Below are 16,378 nucleotides of genomic sequence, written 5' to 3'. Positions count from 1 at the left end.
GGAAGGAGCCTCCGTTTTAGGCTGATCAAAGGACACAGGATCACCACAGGGAGTTGAGGAGAAAGGGAGAGTTTTATTTATTCTAAGTGTCTACTGTAATTCAGAAGAAATCTGGTAAGCAGGGATTCTGCAGCAAATGAATATTTCTTCATGTCCTGTCATCAAAACGACTCCATAGGTTGTTTTTTCAAGCTTGATGGGGAGCAAGTGAGGTGACATAGTTACAGAGTCACAAAGTCTTCGTAGAATAATAATAATAATATGATAATAATACCTATATTTTTCTGTGCCTTAAACCAAACCATATTGTCGCCCAGGTTGAAAAGTTGCTGTAAATCTGAGGTAGTTCTAAGCAGGGGGTGGATGAAGCTTCCTGTTTTCAGTTAATAATGTCAAAATATGACTAAATCACTGCTCAGCTAAACAAATGAATGAAACAAAATAAGTGAAACACAGCTAGCCTTGAACTTGCAAACTTTTGATTTATCTTTAGACGCACGAGGAATATAGTTCTGGGAATGACAATGTGGGTCAGGTGGTGGTAAATCCACCAGTCTGGTCCAGAGTGAAATATTGCAACAGCTATTTAATAGATTGCAATAAGATGCTATAGAAGATGAAGCTTTTAAACTGCGGAGATCTGCTTTTGTCCTTTCTAACAGCAGAAATTGGATGGCTTTGATATTTATTTGTTTTGATGTTTCAGTGACATAACATTGAAGATGGGGGCCATTAGTAGAGAGTAATTTTGTAAAAGCTACTGCATATTTGGTCAACATGTTGGCAGGGTTAGGAGCTGGGGAAATCTCATTATAAGCAGGTCTTTATACAGCCTCTAATGTGTTTGATGTTTGGGTATATACATTATAAATGCATTTAGATATCTTATAAGTGGAGCACAAAACCAGCAGGAGGCAGAAAGTATAATTGACTGGAAATCAGAACATGAACATTGATGATTTACAAAAAAGGATGTGAATAAATCATGTTCAACACCTAAAACCACAACATTGATTGTGTATGCCATAGCATATCTAATTCATACACAACAAAAAACCCCAAAGTATGGTTATAACCATATAATGAAAAGGAGAATTCATAATAGCCATCCATTAGTTACACAGTAAAACTGACTTTGGCAATTAGTCTGCTTTCTTCCTGCTTCCTTTCCTGTTTGATCTTTAGATTTGTTTTCTCGCAGGAACACACTGAGCATGACTTTTATTTCATATTCACAGTCAATAATTTGTTCGAGAGGAGTCCCTCTTCCCTTCACTCTGTTATCTCCAAAAGTAATTCTTTCATGTCCCCCTGCAAGCAATTGAATTTCAATTTGTTTTATATGGTCAATCAATTGAGTTTGACACAGGAAGCAGCTAAAATGTAAAGGAGTCGCGGCTGTGTAGAGTGGCTCAGATTGAGATGAGCAGTTTTGCAAATTGCTCTCATATATTTTCTGATTTCAGATTGTCACATAGAAATTTTTTTTCTTATGTCCCCTAAAATAGTAATTTCTTTTAAAATGTTTAAAGGATATTTAATTAAATGTTACAGTCTCCATGGAACCTGGGACCTGTGAATGGCAATTTCCTTGTTCTCCAACTGTTCAAAAGCCGACTAGACGCAATTTATTTTGTGCTAGAAAGGCCACAGGCATGAGTGTATATGACAGAGTGGGTAGGGGATTGTGGATGAAACAAAGTCCCAAATCAAACAACAGTAGAGGGGAAATGTACAATTTAGTTCAACCTATTTTAACCCGAAAGCTTATATTTCACTGTAACTGTCACCTTCATTTATTCTGAATAATCAATAAAAAGGTTAAAGGACAATACGGTAGAATTATGCACATGCAAAGCATGACAGACGCAAAATGCCAAATGTTGATGTATTGATACATGTTCTGTCTGCCCATCATGATGGATCGGTGCAATGTGGGGAACATCCGTGCGACATACAATGAATTCATAAATTTCACCTTTGTACATGACAAAAGGACTAAGCATAGAGGACATTTGGTGGCAACAGGTCTAAGTAATGTTCATAATTTGTCACTTTCATTCCAAATGTTCATTTGAAACAACTGCGGTGCAGAAAGGGCTTTTTTTGTAATAATTAAGCTGATCAGGTCAAGGTAACCAAGACAGGCTGATATTGTTTTTGTGACAATGAATTCTATGTTTAGGATTCTGTATAACAAAACTATTTTTAAAAATCTATACAAAGGTATATGGTGTATTGTTATTTTACTGAAAAACAGATGAAACATGTACATGTATCCTTAAACCTGATAACCTTGGCAAGATACTAACCCATGTTTGCCTACTGGTGGTGGTCAGAGGGCCCGGTGGCGCCTGTGTCCGGCAGCCTCGCCTCTGTCAGTGCGCCCCAGGGCAGCTGTGGCTACAATGTAGCTTGCTATCGCCAGTGTGTGAATGTGTGTGTGAATGGGTGAATGACTGAATGTAGTGTAAAGCGCTTTGGGGTCCTATGGACTAGAAAAGTGCTATACAAATGCAGGCCATATACAAATGCAGGCAGGCCTACCTTTAGAGTTATTGATTTTTTTCCTCCCATGTCGAATCACATCTGCAAATCCAGAGAGAGAATACTGACCTCTAAATGTGCTAAGGAGCTGAGTATGTTATTATAAAAATGTGACATAATTTTTCAAGTTGTTTACTGTTAAAACATTGAACAAAGTAAAGCTTTTTGTCGGCTAACTGAATCCTCTTGTCCAAGAACTCTGGTTTGCACTTGCCTTCAGCTTTTTTTGCCCTCACTGGCACTCAGCATTGACCTCTACCTCTACACCTGCTATCGTTTTCTTCATCAGCTCCTAAATTTGCATCGTGTTCCTTTCCATGAGTCACCTGACAAATTTTCTTTTGCACTACAGCTCTTGTAAGGATTTACAGAGCCTGGCAGTAGCCACAGAGGCACAAAGATATTTTGAGGCAACTATAGCAAGTGAAAAAAATGCTGCTGTGTGCATATGATATAGTTAGTTCCCAAGTTTTAATTAACTGATGAGCATGTTTTATACAGGCACGGTTTCTAATATAATGACAATGTGCTGTAAAGATTCCTATTTTATTTACCCTTTCTCGCTTATCCATGCTTCCTTCTCTTCCTCCTCCAGCTCCTGTATGTCAATTCTTGTCCTCATTTTCTTATCACCGACTGGCTCCTGTGTTACTTTGTCAATTAATGGAAATCACCTGGCACAAATGATTAAAGGACTGCATTCCCTTCCACTCTCTTCATGTGGAGCGGTTTAGTTGAGCTTAGTAGTCCATGTAGTTAAAAGTGCCTTTATCTAAAAATAAAATGAGCGCTGGAGCAACACTGGTGACTGTAGTCTTTACATTCTGATCAGACTGCCATGGTGATAATAACAATCACTTATTCTGAACTTCCTATTTAACACTGTATTTCCCATACGGTGCACAGTCTCATCATACATCATCATACAGTGCATCATACTATTAATGAACTGACCCTCAATTCACTCCTCTCAACTCTTCATACATCCTTGATCCTCCTGAAAGATAAATGGCAGCAGTATTCATCTAAATTTATTAAACACAGCGTAAAAACAATCACTAAAAATCATAAATAATGCAAAAAGAAAACCCACCTGTTTGCAATAAGCAAACCTCTGATGTTCTTTATATCTCTCATTATTTCTTTTCTGTCCATGTCTTTATATTATCAATTTACTGTCAATAAAAATAATTTTAAAAAATTGTTAAAAATCTGGTTCACACTTATTTTGTATGCACAGTGTAGTAAAATGTCTTTCCCTTTTATTTAATGTTACTCATATGGTCCATTAAGACCTTTCTCAAGTCATGCTTTTGAAAATCATCATCAGTCAAATTGCTTTTACCTTACTATCAGCCTCTTAAGTGTTCATTCAAGTCCTCTAGTTATTTATCTGAGTTATTACATTTGATAGTTTTTGCCTTTTGTTGTCTTTTCAAAACACTGACTGAGAAATTGTGAAAATGCATTCTTAACTTTTGCCGAGCAGTGTCCTTTTAAAGAGACTGCAGCAGTTACTTTAGGTTACCTGAGGAGTAACTTTTTCTTACTGTCGCCTGACAAGTGCCTGACAGATAAAAGTATTCAATTTAAGTAGAAAACATCAAGGTATCCCCATAAGCTCTCTCAAGCGAACGCTGTCTGAGGAATCAGGCTTCCCGATGTTTCACTGCTGTTTTCAAGAGTTTCTGTTTTGCTCCCCTGCATCACTTTTAGTAATTTGAGTTGCCTGTGGAGCAGTGTTATTATTCTGGAGTCTTTGCACTTGTCTGCTGCAACTGCAAAGACTCTTGGTACCACCCACACCCTCACTTGGTGTTGTGTTAAGTACAATTTGCTAATACATAGTGCATTCATTTAAGCGCCACATTTCAGTTTGCTTACTAAAATGAAAACCTCAGAATAAAGTGAAAGGGGCAAAAAGAAAAGTAATTAAGAAAGACGTCAGTGTAACCGTATTCCAAAATTAAATCAAATTAGAGACATATTGAAATGTCTTTCATTCACTTATTGTTAATTTTATTAGGTAATGGTCACTGAATAGCATGAAAATAATTCAGTGACTGCACTTTCTGCTCATGTATCCAAAGAGAACTTGTTTCTCTCTAAGGTGTAGCACTTGAGCTCAAATTAATTTAAATGGGATTTGAGATTCCTTTGGGCTATTTGGGTTGACTATCACAGGGTTGACACAGAGAGACACATATAGCCAATAATCAGTTAAACTAAAATGCAAATCTTTGGACTGTTGGAGGAAAGTGGAGCTAATCCATCTTGATGCAAAATGATGGTGTAAAGAAACACAAATATAAATCAAACATGGGAAGACAGTAAAGGAAAAAAGGGGAAGAAATGAAAGAGAAAAAGATGAATCATATATGAAGTCATAAATATAAGTCAGGCAGGCTGAACGCCGTGAACATTTTGATTTTTTTCCAATTCTACCCGTCAATCTTTCCGTCTTTTTGTGTGGGATTGTTCATCTGTAGGTGTCTTCCTGCTTTGTGAAAGTAACCAGTACTCACTCTCTTCCTCTCACAGCATGATTTTTTTTATTTGAGTGCAGTTTGTGAGTGTGTATTTGTACCACGTTTCCACTCCTGGAGACATCATTGACTTTCTAAGTGCATCAGTTTAACTGCCTGAAAAATCTTGGCTCTCCCCTATGCCACAACAAAATCTGAGAGACTGATTGTTGGAGAAGATACAGCTCTGTTCTCTTTTGTGTATTGGAATTAGTTTGGTGAAAAATGGATAATGAGTCAGATGCATTTTAAATAGTTTTACTAAACATTGGAAAACACTGTCAGTCTGTTTTTATTTGTGTGCGTTTACACTCATCGTACAATAATGCAAGATGGATGCATGCTTGAGGAATTATGATTCTCTTGTTTTGGGTAGGTTCACGGATGCTCAAAGCTAATTGAACATTCAGCTTCAAAGGAGCAAAGTGAGATTAGTTTACGTGCCCATATTTGGTAAATGAAAAAGCAACCCCACACCATAACCTCCCCTCCACCAAACTTTACACTTAGCACAATGCAGTCATACAAGTACCATTCTCCTGGAAACCATCAAATCCAGATTTGCCCATTGCGTTGCCAGATCAACAAGTGGGATTTGTCACTCCAGAGAACACCAGACTCTGCTCTAGAGTCCAGTGGCAGTGTGTTTTCCACTACTGCATCTGACAGTTTGCACTGAAATAAGGCCTGGGTGCAGTTGCTAAACCATGGAAACCTATTTTGTGAAGCTCATTAAGGACTGTTCTTGCACTAATCTGAAGGCCACATGAAGTTTGGAGGTCCATAGCAATTGATCCTGCAGAAAGTTGGTGACCTCTGGACATTATGGGCCTCAGCATCCATTGACCACGCTCTATAATTCTATGTAGCCTATCACTTTGTAGCTGAGCTGCTGTTATTCCTGATTGCCTTCACTTTGTTATTAAACCATTAACAGTTGACCGTGGACTATTTCGTAAGAAATTTTCATGACTGATTTATTGCATAGGTAGCACCCTATCATGGTACCACACTGGAAATCACTGTGCTTCTGAAAGTGACCCATTCTTTCACAGTGTCTCACTAGCTGTTTTGAGTTAATACACCTGGAATCTCAGAAAAAATGGAAATATGGCGGTTTTGAGTTTTGCCAAAAACTGAATCACTGACTTCTGAGATTTCACATTTGACTGACAGACAGATCTATTCAAGGGAGACAGCAGGAAACATGAATGAATTAAAAAATGAATGGCATTGGAGATGACAAAATGCAAATGATAGAAAGGCAGTGCTGAAGGAGCTTTCTGAGCTGCAAGTTACTTTACATTGGAAGAAATTCAGCCAGAGTGAAGAAATGGATCACTGCAGAAAAATAATATATTTTTTATTATTAATCCTTTATTTATCCAGGTAAAAAATCTCATTGAGATTAAAAATCTCATTTCCAAGAGAGACCTGGCATCATAGCAACAAAAGTATATATATACAAAATTGATGAAGAAAGTAGGCCATTATGTTTTTTTTTAAATGTACCCTTTTTATTTTGTTATGTAATACAAATTAGACTGTTACAAAAGTACCATATAAGCCTTGATATAATTGCATACATTACGGTTTGATAGTAGGTGTCAACAAAAACCCTGAAAATAACATTTTATGGTTTGTCGTTAGGCAAACTTTAATATGTCAGTAAAATTTAAGCACACCCACTCCACTTCTTGATAAGGTTTCTATTTGTGTGCAGATTAGTGTAAATTACAATCAGATTATTATCATATTATTTGCCTCTTGTAACAAACTCCCTGGTCACTCCACATTTTCAGGACCTAGGGTAGATATACGCAGCTTTCTCATAGTTAAGTTATGATCTATCCAACTAGATTTTTGTGGAAAAATACTAGTTTTTATTTTGATTTCAGATGGAGTAACCAGAAATGCCTTAATTATTAGTCCAAATTGGAAACATCAATAAATAAAATATATAACACAGGAGACACTAATCTGCTGAAGATCGAGGAACCAGGCAGGAGGAAAAGCAGATGATCTCAGAGGAGGTTCATAAGTGTAGTGAAGGAGGATATGCAGAGGGGTGTTGTGCCTAAAGATGATACCAGGGATAGAGTAAGCGGCAGATGAACCCCTGTGGCAACGCCTAAAGGGAGCAACTGAAAGAAGATGAAGACAAAAGAATACATAATGTTTATCATAGTCATGTAGACGATTTAAAAAACAGACAAACTAGAGCTACAAACAAGACAAAAGACAATTGTTGTCTTTATTTGAAGAGTTTCAGTCAGGATTCAGAATCCCTAAAGTTTAGAAACAGCACAAATGAAGGTGATGAATGGTCCTCTTATGACCTCTGACTGTGGACTCGTCTCGTCTCAGGTTGGCTAGCTGTGGTAAATGTTTCTTTAGTAAACTGTGCACTGTGTTGGACTGGTGCTCAGTGCAAACATTAATTTGCATACAAGCTGATTATTCTTCAAATTATTAACTAAACCTTTGTACCAGCTTTACACTGTCTAGTATAAAGGTAGTATATGTGTGGGGGATGGAAATCAGCCAAGTTAGCATATAGGTTGCTGAATTCACTTGTGTTAATCCACAGAGACCAGGTCAACTGATCACAGCCTTTACTGGAGCTCACATTAGAGATTATTTATTTTTTTCTCCACATTTAGCCACAACAACAGATCTTAGGGTTCCCCCAACTGCCAAATCTCATGGCAGTTGGGGGAACCATTGATTGTATTCATTTTTTGTTTTATGTGTGGAGGCAAAGTCAACCTCTACAATACAGATATAAGAAAATAGTTATTTTTAAAAAACAAACAAACTTGTCTTTTACTTGCTTGTGCCATACAGAACAGATTGGAGGTGAGATTTTGAATTTAGATAGGATTAACGTTTGCATTCCCATGTACTAACATATTATTATATTATATTATATTATATTATATTATATTATATTATATTATATTATATTATATTATATTATATATTAGGTTCAGTTACCTTTTCACAAAAATAGATGGTAGAATTGTCTAATTGTTTTTCAAGGACGTACTTTTTATTTACTCTTCTGTGGAACCTCTTTGGATTCAGGAGACAGACCCTGTCTACTTGTAAGATTTGGATTCTTTTTGATAAAGGTTATAATTAAGGTTTGATCAGATGACCTTCCACCCCCACCACACACATTCAGCCACCCCCACGCCCACCCCTTGATTATGCTGCAACAGGCCTGAGTTGCTGGGGCTTCCTATGATAAATTCAATATTTCTTCTTCACACCATTTTGAATTTAATCATTACTCATTAATAAACTGTGACTCTCTTCCACAGTGGGACTTTTGTCCTGTTTCCTATGCATAAACACCAACTAGTTACAGCACGTGGCTGCCCCTCCCTGAAGCTGGTTCTTCTGGAGGTTTCTTCCCATTAAAAGTGAGATTTTTCTATAGAGAGTCCTCTGATTGTTGGGGGTTTGTCTCAATTTCTCTCTATTATTGCTTTACCTTGCAGGGTCTTTATCTTACAATATGATGTAACTGGTATTATGACTTGTTGTTATATTAGTAAAACTGATTGGAATGTAATGAATCTATAAACACATTTGTTTCAGACATGGACTATATGTTAAAACCTTTTAGGATTGGTGTACCATAGAAAAGGACAAACATGACTCATATCAAGACAATCAAGATGACCTTCAGTGCTCAGGAACCAGCAGAAGTCTCTGAATGTCATGTATTGGCTTAAAGCAGACTCAGAGAACAGACTCAAACAACAGTTGGCAGTTTTAAAAGGATTATTGAATGAAAGATAAGTGTTTGCAAAAAAACAACAACTGGTGAATGGCTGGTTGAGGTTGTATATTTTGCAGGGCAGAGACTGGAAACCCTGCCAGAGAGGAGAGAGGATGTTAGCAACTGCCAAAGTGAGTACAATAGAATATTGCTTAGAATTAAGTGTGTTTTCACTGGCTCACTTGTTTGTTTCCTCAATAGGCCTCTAGAGACGTACACAAATGGCAGGTGGGAATCCTTGAGAATGCAGGTGGAGAGTGGGCAGGCAGGTGGAGCACAGGTAAGTCCTTTCTTTGGCTGGGAATGGGAGAAACAGAATGAAGTGGGTAGATTTGGCTTGAGGTTCTTGTAAGACTCCTCAGTTTAGTGGAGAACCAGATGGACAGGTTTCAGGTTGGGTTCCAAGTGGAAAAGAAGATGGATACATGACGTTACAGACCAAAAGCTACAACCATTAGTAGTACAACCATATTCATGAAGACAGTCTGGTGGAGACTGAGTACACCATCCAGCCTTTAAATACCAGAAACTTGATTACACAATATGGAAATAGTGTGGAAGGGATGGCTCAAACAGATGCACCTGCAAGACAGAGCCAGCCCAATAACCACCTAGAAAGGGTTAGAGAAGGAGAGAGAGAGAAAGAAGCAGGAAAAAAAGAAGACCCAAACTGTACTCTCTAAGGACCATATGAATGTCTACCTGATATTAGTCTGGATAAAATGAGTCATGTTGATTTTTCCCACGGTCCATTAGTGCAAATGCTCATTAGTCTGTGTCCTTGATTATGAGATCACACTCCCAAGGAGATATAATTGAAAAAGAAAAACTGAGAAAGGATTTCATCATACAAACAAACCTATTTGAAGTATCACTTTCATGATCATCAAGTTCAGTGGATTACACAGGGATAAAACGTGCATCCTCAACACGTGTGTGTGTGTGTGTGTGTGTGTGTGTGTGTGTGTGTGTGTGTGTGTGTGTGTGTGTGTATACACACCTTCAGAAACATACACACAGAAAAAAAAGCTTTATCGGGGTAGCTGGATTACACAGGGATAAGGCTTGACTCTTGATATTGACCCAAAGACTAAACACACACTGCATTTGCTCACCTTGTGTACACACAGCAAATACACACCCAGATATAGAAATAGGTGTGTATTCTTGTATACATTACGCAGTTCATCCAGATGCAGGTTATGTTGTATTCGATTATTCCATTGTCTCATCTGTCTGTCCTTGTCTTTTACTTTTTAGAACTAAAACTTTCTGCACTTTTGCTACATCAGTTGTGTGCCACAGCATGCATCATAAAATAATGATTTTTTGAGTTATTTGCAGTATTCACATGTTATTAGCAAGAAGCGGGACCCACAAATACAAAAAAACTAAGGTGTAAGGGAAGCCAGATGGACAGCAAATATAAAACAGGCTACTCAATCAGTGAACATCTCAAGTCAACGCTTGCTCCCCTTATTTAAATACTCTGATGTTTTAACTTCATAAAATGTCCTGGATGAACCCTAATTTTTTAATCTGGCCCATAATAAACAACATGAAATGGAAACTGACATGAGCATTTGGAAAAATTCACGGCCTTTATGTCATGAATTTCAGAATTTAGGACTTGAACACAAGACTCTGATGTGGTCTGTTAGGGTTAAGCACAGGCTAGGGTTCGTTCTCTGTTTTCTGTTTTTTTTTTCCATCTCTTGATCTTGCCCTAGCGCTCTCTTTCACCCTTTCTTTTTCAATCTAAGGTGGAGAGGTGGGTGGAGCATCTTTTTTCCCAAGCTTGCTTCTTTACACCTGCAGCTCATATCCCTCATCTGTATGTGCTACTTTAGGATCAGTTGTGGCAACTGTTCTCTCACAGATTGCTGGTCTCCACTTTAGTGTTACTCCAGCCAACCTCTTGTGACTAAGACTTCTGTAACATTCTCAGAGTAATTCCTGGTTCTCAAAGTAATTCTTTGCTTCCTGGTAATTCCTTGAAGTTTCTGACTCACTCTGTGAGAAAGAGTTAAATGCAACAACTGGACCAGCAATGCCACAGCATATATGTTTGAGGTGAACAGAGTCTAGTTCCAGGGGGAAATAAACCAACAGATACACAGACTAACCACAAACATACACAGTCTCACAACACTAAGGGAGGTCTGGGAATAAACCAAGGCACATGGAATGAGATATATACAATCCAAAGAGACAATAGATCAAACCCTAATTATTATTATAAAAAATAAAGAAAATCCTAAACTGAATGATATAAATTGAGAACTTAAAATCCTGGGTCCAAACCCAAGGATGATTATACTTTTAAAAAAATATATATGAAATTTTCTAAGTAATATATTGCAGACAACTGCCTCACCTCAGCAGGAAGAGCATGATGTGGTGCAGCAGAAAAGGCATGCTTTTACCTCCAGCTTGTGTGCTGCTGGTGTAAGACCAAACAGGGGCTGCATAGGTGTGCAATAATGATAAAACACTGTGTAAAAAAATTCATGCGACTTGTGAGTTATAATGCTGGAAATAAAGTCAAACAATTGAGATGTAACTGGACAAGCAAGACAGGCAATGCTTGTCCAATGAAATCTAAAATTAGCTGTGAGTAAAAATCAAAGCAATTTCTCTCCTTGTATTTCTTTCTTTTTTTTTTTTTTCTTGCCTGTCCCGTTTGGCTCTTTTGCCATCAGAATTGTTGTCTAAAGGCAAAGAAAGATGCCCAACAGATTTACTTTACCAAACTGACCATCCCAGCCTTGCCATAATGGTCCATTTGATTCACCTTTTATTGTTTATTTTATTTTCACTTACTGAATATGGGACAGACTTGACTGGGGGAAAGAAGGGGAGAAAGAAAGAGGGAAAGAGAAACAGCTGAGAAGAGGGACGGGGGAGAAGGGCAAAAACCAAAAACCAACAGAATGGGCAGAAAAAAAAAAGAAAAAGAAAATGCATATATCAATCACCTGGGTCACCTGCTGAGAAAGAAAAAAGAAAACAAGCAGAAGAGAACAAGAGTAATAGAATAAACAACATCACAATGATATATGGGAATATGACAGTAAATACTAAATGTTAAACATTATTGTGCAGCACATAAGATCAACAGAACACAGTGTGCTTTGAGGTAGGAGCCAAAAAAGGGTGTAGTTTGTGGGTGTGATCACCCGTGTGTACACCTGTGAGCATGGACGCGCTTGTTTTTTGTTTTTTAAAAGGTTCCTTTGTGGAGGTATGTAACAACGACAGGAGAGGTCTCAGTGTCTCACTCCAACAACTTTATTAACTGACAGAACTTCACATATAGTCAGCGCCAAAATCTCCACCCCCACACTTCCTTTCAACTTGTGTGTGAGTGGAGCCACCTGGTGGTCCGCCACACATACCCCCCCTTGAACACACAGTCAGGTCTCCATTCAGTCCAGGACCCTGGGTCTAAGCAAACGACCCGCACGTGTGGGGGTGGAGATTTTGGCGCTGACTATATGTGAAGTTCTGTCAGTTAATAAAGTTGTTGGAGTGAGACACTGAGACCTCTCCTGTCGTTGTTACATACCTCCACATTTCCTTTCAACTTGTGTGTGAGTGGAGCCACCTGGTGGTCCGCCACACCTTCATGTAATGATCTGCTAGAGGGTGTGGGGGGGGGGCCACAGCCCCGTCCTCCAGGGCATGAAGCAGGTATGGAGGAGATCAAAACTCCAGACATCCAGAGGCCCCCAGAATACAAGAGACCAAGGAAGACCAACAGAGGGGCAGCCGCGCCACTGTCCCAGAAAGAGCTGAGGAGAGTCCCAGATGAGGGCTCACTCAGCAGCCGCGGAGCAGAAGCCAGGGGGAGTTGCAGTGACGCGCCCGTGAGCTCCGCCGGCAGCCAGCTGCGCCTGAGTGACCGAGCCCCAGGCCGAGAGGCCGGGGACACCCCACCTCCGAAGTGGCCCGAGCAAGCCCCAGGCTCCAGGCCCCGATAAGCGGCCGCCAAGGAGTGAGCCGGTGTGTACCTGGACGCCCATCCCCGGACACAAAGAACCACCAACGCACCGATGTCTGAGGGAGTCCGCCACTGGCAGGGGAAGTGGTGGTAGGGGGAGATAGGCCCTCCAAGGTATGGAGGCCTAAGATGTCCCCAGAGAGGTGGCGCCTGACACCCAACCTGACATATAGACACAGAAATACAGGCACACACATATACAAACATCCATTCCCACCCTCATGCTCTCATATACACTTACTCCACACTCAACCAACGTGGAGACAGACATAAAGAGACGCTGTACACACGATCACACTCCCCAAGCGTACTCTAAGCCCCGGGTCTAGGTACCCTTGCCCCTGGAGGGGGGGAACTGCACCCAGACCCAGGTGGTGTTACCCTTTTCCCTGCGGTGGGGGGAGGCAGACCGCCCCGACTCCGCAGCAGCAGGGAGGCCCCACACTCCAGACCGCAGTCGGACGGCCAACTCCTCCTCCTAGCCCCCCCGCTCCAGCAGGTCGCAGAGAATGGGGGTGAGAGAAGACCCCAAACCTCCCTCAACCCGCTCATTGTAGTGTTGATGCATGTGTGTTCTAAGGTGCATTTAAAACTAGAGATGGACCGATCCGATATTACGTATCGGTATCGGTCCGATACTGACCTAAATTACTGGATCGGATATCGGAGAAAAATAAAAAAATGTAATCCGATCCATTAAATATCACGAAAGCACCTCACAAAACTTGCAACACGCCGTAACTCACCTCAGAACGTTAGCACGTCGGAGCAGTATGCATCACGTGATAGAGCGGCTGTGGCATGCGGGACCTGTCGGTGGTCTGGATAGCATTTGGAGCTTCGCTAGCAACCCGGCATTTCATCTCCGACAAAGTTATCCCGAGAGAAGTAAAGCAAGTGTGTAAGTCCATCTCTGAATGTTTGTAAAGCATTCCTGCGTTAAGCTTAACAAGCGACTGCCTCTCCTGCTGCTACTTCAATCATGAAACTGCTTAACGATCAGCTGATCGGCTTTTCTGTCGCGAGTGAGGAAACCAGCGGCTGAACAACAGCAGCACGTTTAAGCTTGATCAGCTGTTGTTAGAATGTATTTAATATTACTTTCTACTCAAGGATCTTTTTCTACGTAGCTGACGCTGGTAACTGTGCAGGGGCGGATCTAGCAAAGTTTAGCCAGGGGGGCCGATAGGGCATTAACAGGGAAAAGGGGGCACAAAGACATACTTTTCTTTCTTATTCTCATTTAAAATGTCTAGCTTTTAATAAATAATTATCTGGCACCCAAAGTTTTAATTTGATGTAAAATGAATAGAAGTCAATTACTGTATATAGTAACTATTAAGTCTAATATATATACCCTAGTAAGCTATAGTACTTTTTCCTTTGGGAAGGTACCATCTGTGCAGTCTGCAATTTTGTTGAAGAAAGATGTTGAATCTATTTAATATTTCTTGAAAAATAATTGATTTCTGTGCATTTTTTTTCACACTGCATCAAATTAAGGTTGATTACGTCGATTAAGCATCATGAGGTGGCGCGTGAGGGGTGGTTCCCTATTTTTTATTTATTTATTTTTGTTGTTGCTGGGAGTTGGAACCCTATTAGTTAGGTTGCTTAATATTTATGCTAAGTACTCTTTAAAATACCAGAATAGGGAGGATGGTGTAGGTTTAAGTTTATTAGATTGATCAGTATTGCTGAACTATGAAATATTTTTTTTTTGCATACAGGTATAACAGAATAGCTTTAGTGTAGTTGTTGTTTTAAACTTGAGTATGAACTTATACAAAATGCAGCAAGATATTTAAAAAACAGTTTTGTTGATTAAAAAACACTATATCGGATTCATATTGGTATCGGCAGATATCCAAATTTATGATATCGGTATCGGTATCGGACATAAAAAAGTGGTATCGTGCCATCTCTATTTAAAACCCAGGAGGGCATGGAGCTACCTGCCAGAGAGCAGCAGGTAAGCGCATGGTCCCTCCTGCTGGCCCTCAATGTCTACGTGTATTTAACATTGAGAGGTGGGCAACGACGCCAGGGGTGGGGTGTACACCCTGATGGTACTTTGGATTCCGTGTATCGTGCCCACCCCCAAGATCCTATATGTATGTGTAATGAGAGTGTGAGTAATGTGAATGTCTAAGTTGTGGGATAAAATTGAGGCAGAGGCAGCCAGAAGGGCATTCTGTCGTAAAGCAGGCATCCTTTGCATCCTTTAAATTATTGCCAATTTGCGGTTAGTGTTTCTAGAAGCATGATAAACTCTTTACTGCTTTACTCCAATTTCACTGAAATCTGTAGCGCTTGTAATTTTGAGAGGCAAGTCCACGTTCCGATAGCAAAAGCAGCTCTTTTTGATTGTTTACACATGCATGTGGACCAGCTCCTTGATGGTGATGGGAATCTTCATTGCTCCGGGACCAGTTTGAGAGTCGTTACCAAGCAAACATCTCCGTCCATGTCCAGTTTAATAAAACAGGTTAATATAAAAATATATTCATGAATATGTTTATACATTTATAAATATAGAGAATATGATGCATTACTGGTGATTAAACTGAATATAAAATATTTAAAATCAGCTCAGCCATAAAAATCTACACCAGTGATATAGATTCATATAACACTAACAGTTATATAACTTCACTGTGTGGTATTGCTACGTTAGCTAATGGTAAGTATTTTACAGTTCTTCAGCCAGGAAGGAGTGGAGAAAAGTAAAGACATCCATACAAAGAACGTGGCAAGATGCATGAAGCTGTCGGTATATATAAAAATGGATAGGGAGCACATAATTATAAAGAGGTGTGTTTTTCTCTGGTCCAAATTCTTGTTAAGCAATGAAGGAAACTGTGGTCTACACATTTAAAGTTGACAAACCTGGCCTACTTTAAGCAAGAGCTTAGTAATACTGTATCACTGGATACTAGTTTTTGCTCTGCCAACAAATGAAAAAAAAGAAAAAAAAATCAATCTTGTCATCAAACTCCTTTTAAAAAATGTATGTTTCTAAAGATGTCAAACTCCTCATCAAACCATGTTAGCTTTGGCTAAATTAGCACACTTTTACTGTCATTTTATACTTTCTCTAGTAGTAAATAGGCAGGTGGAGACAGACCCTTCATGGGTCAGAGTAATAGTGCATCTCCACTGCCATTTTTTTTTCTTTTTGCATTTTTGTCCTTTTATGTTTTCCATTTGTTTGCCTGTGAGCATATGTAAGTTTGCAGTACGGGGATTACATCCACATTTGGTCTCTGAGCTGAGCAGGATGTGCATATTTGCATGAAATTGAAGGGAAGCATCAATGAGAAACATGATTTTTCACAGGTCTGCTTCTGCTTTAACCAACATGTAAAATGCAGATATGGCAAAAAACATGCTACTCACTGAGGCATAGAAGTCTTATTAGCTTGCAAAATTGTGTTTTTAATGAAAATTTATGTGCAGTGAATATACTTTAAACTTGCCTTTTCACCCTTTTCTGTGGTTATTACTCAGGTT

General features: G+C 39.4%; 1 long non-coding RNA gene across 1 annotated transcript; it reads right to left on the bottom strand.

The window, feature by feature from the left end:
• Positions 1-8,293: 8,293 nt before the first annotated feature.
• Positions 8,294-15,068, bottom strand: LOC309719020. The gene is made up of 3 exons (XR_014280129.1): positions 13,612-15,068; positions 9,045-9,159; positions 8,294-8,956 (listed from the first exon to the last, which is right to left on the bottom strand). It is a non-coding gene; the product is annotated as an uncharacterized lncRNA (long non-coding RNA).
• Between the last annotated feature and the right edge of the window lie 1,310 nt (positions 15,069-16,378).

The sequence above is a fragment of the Aulonocara stuartgranti genome (genome assembly GCF_965226115.1).
Source record: "Aulonocara stuartgranti genome assembly, chromosome: 12".
NCBI classification, from domain to species: Eukaryota; Metazoa; Chordata; class Actinopteri; order Cichliformes; family Cichlidae; genus Aulonocara; species Aulonocara stuartgranti.
This window is presented reverse-complemented; position numbering and strand designations above follow the sequence as displayed.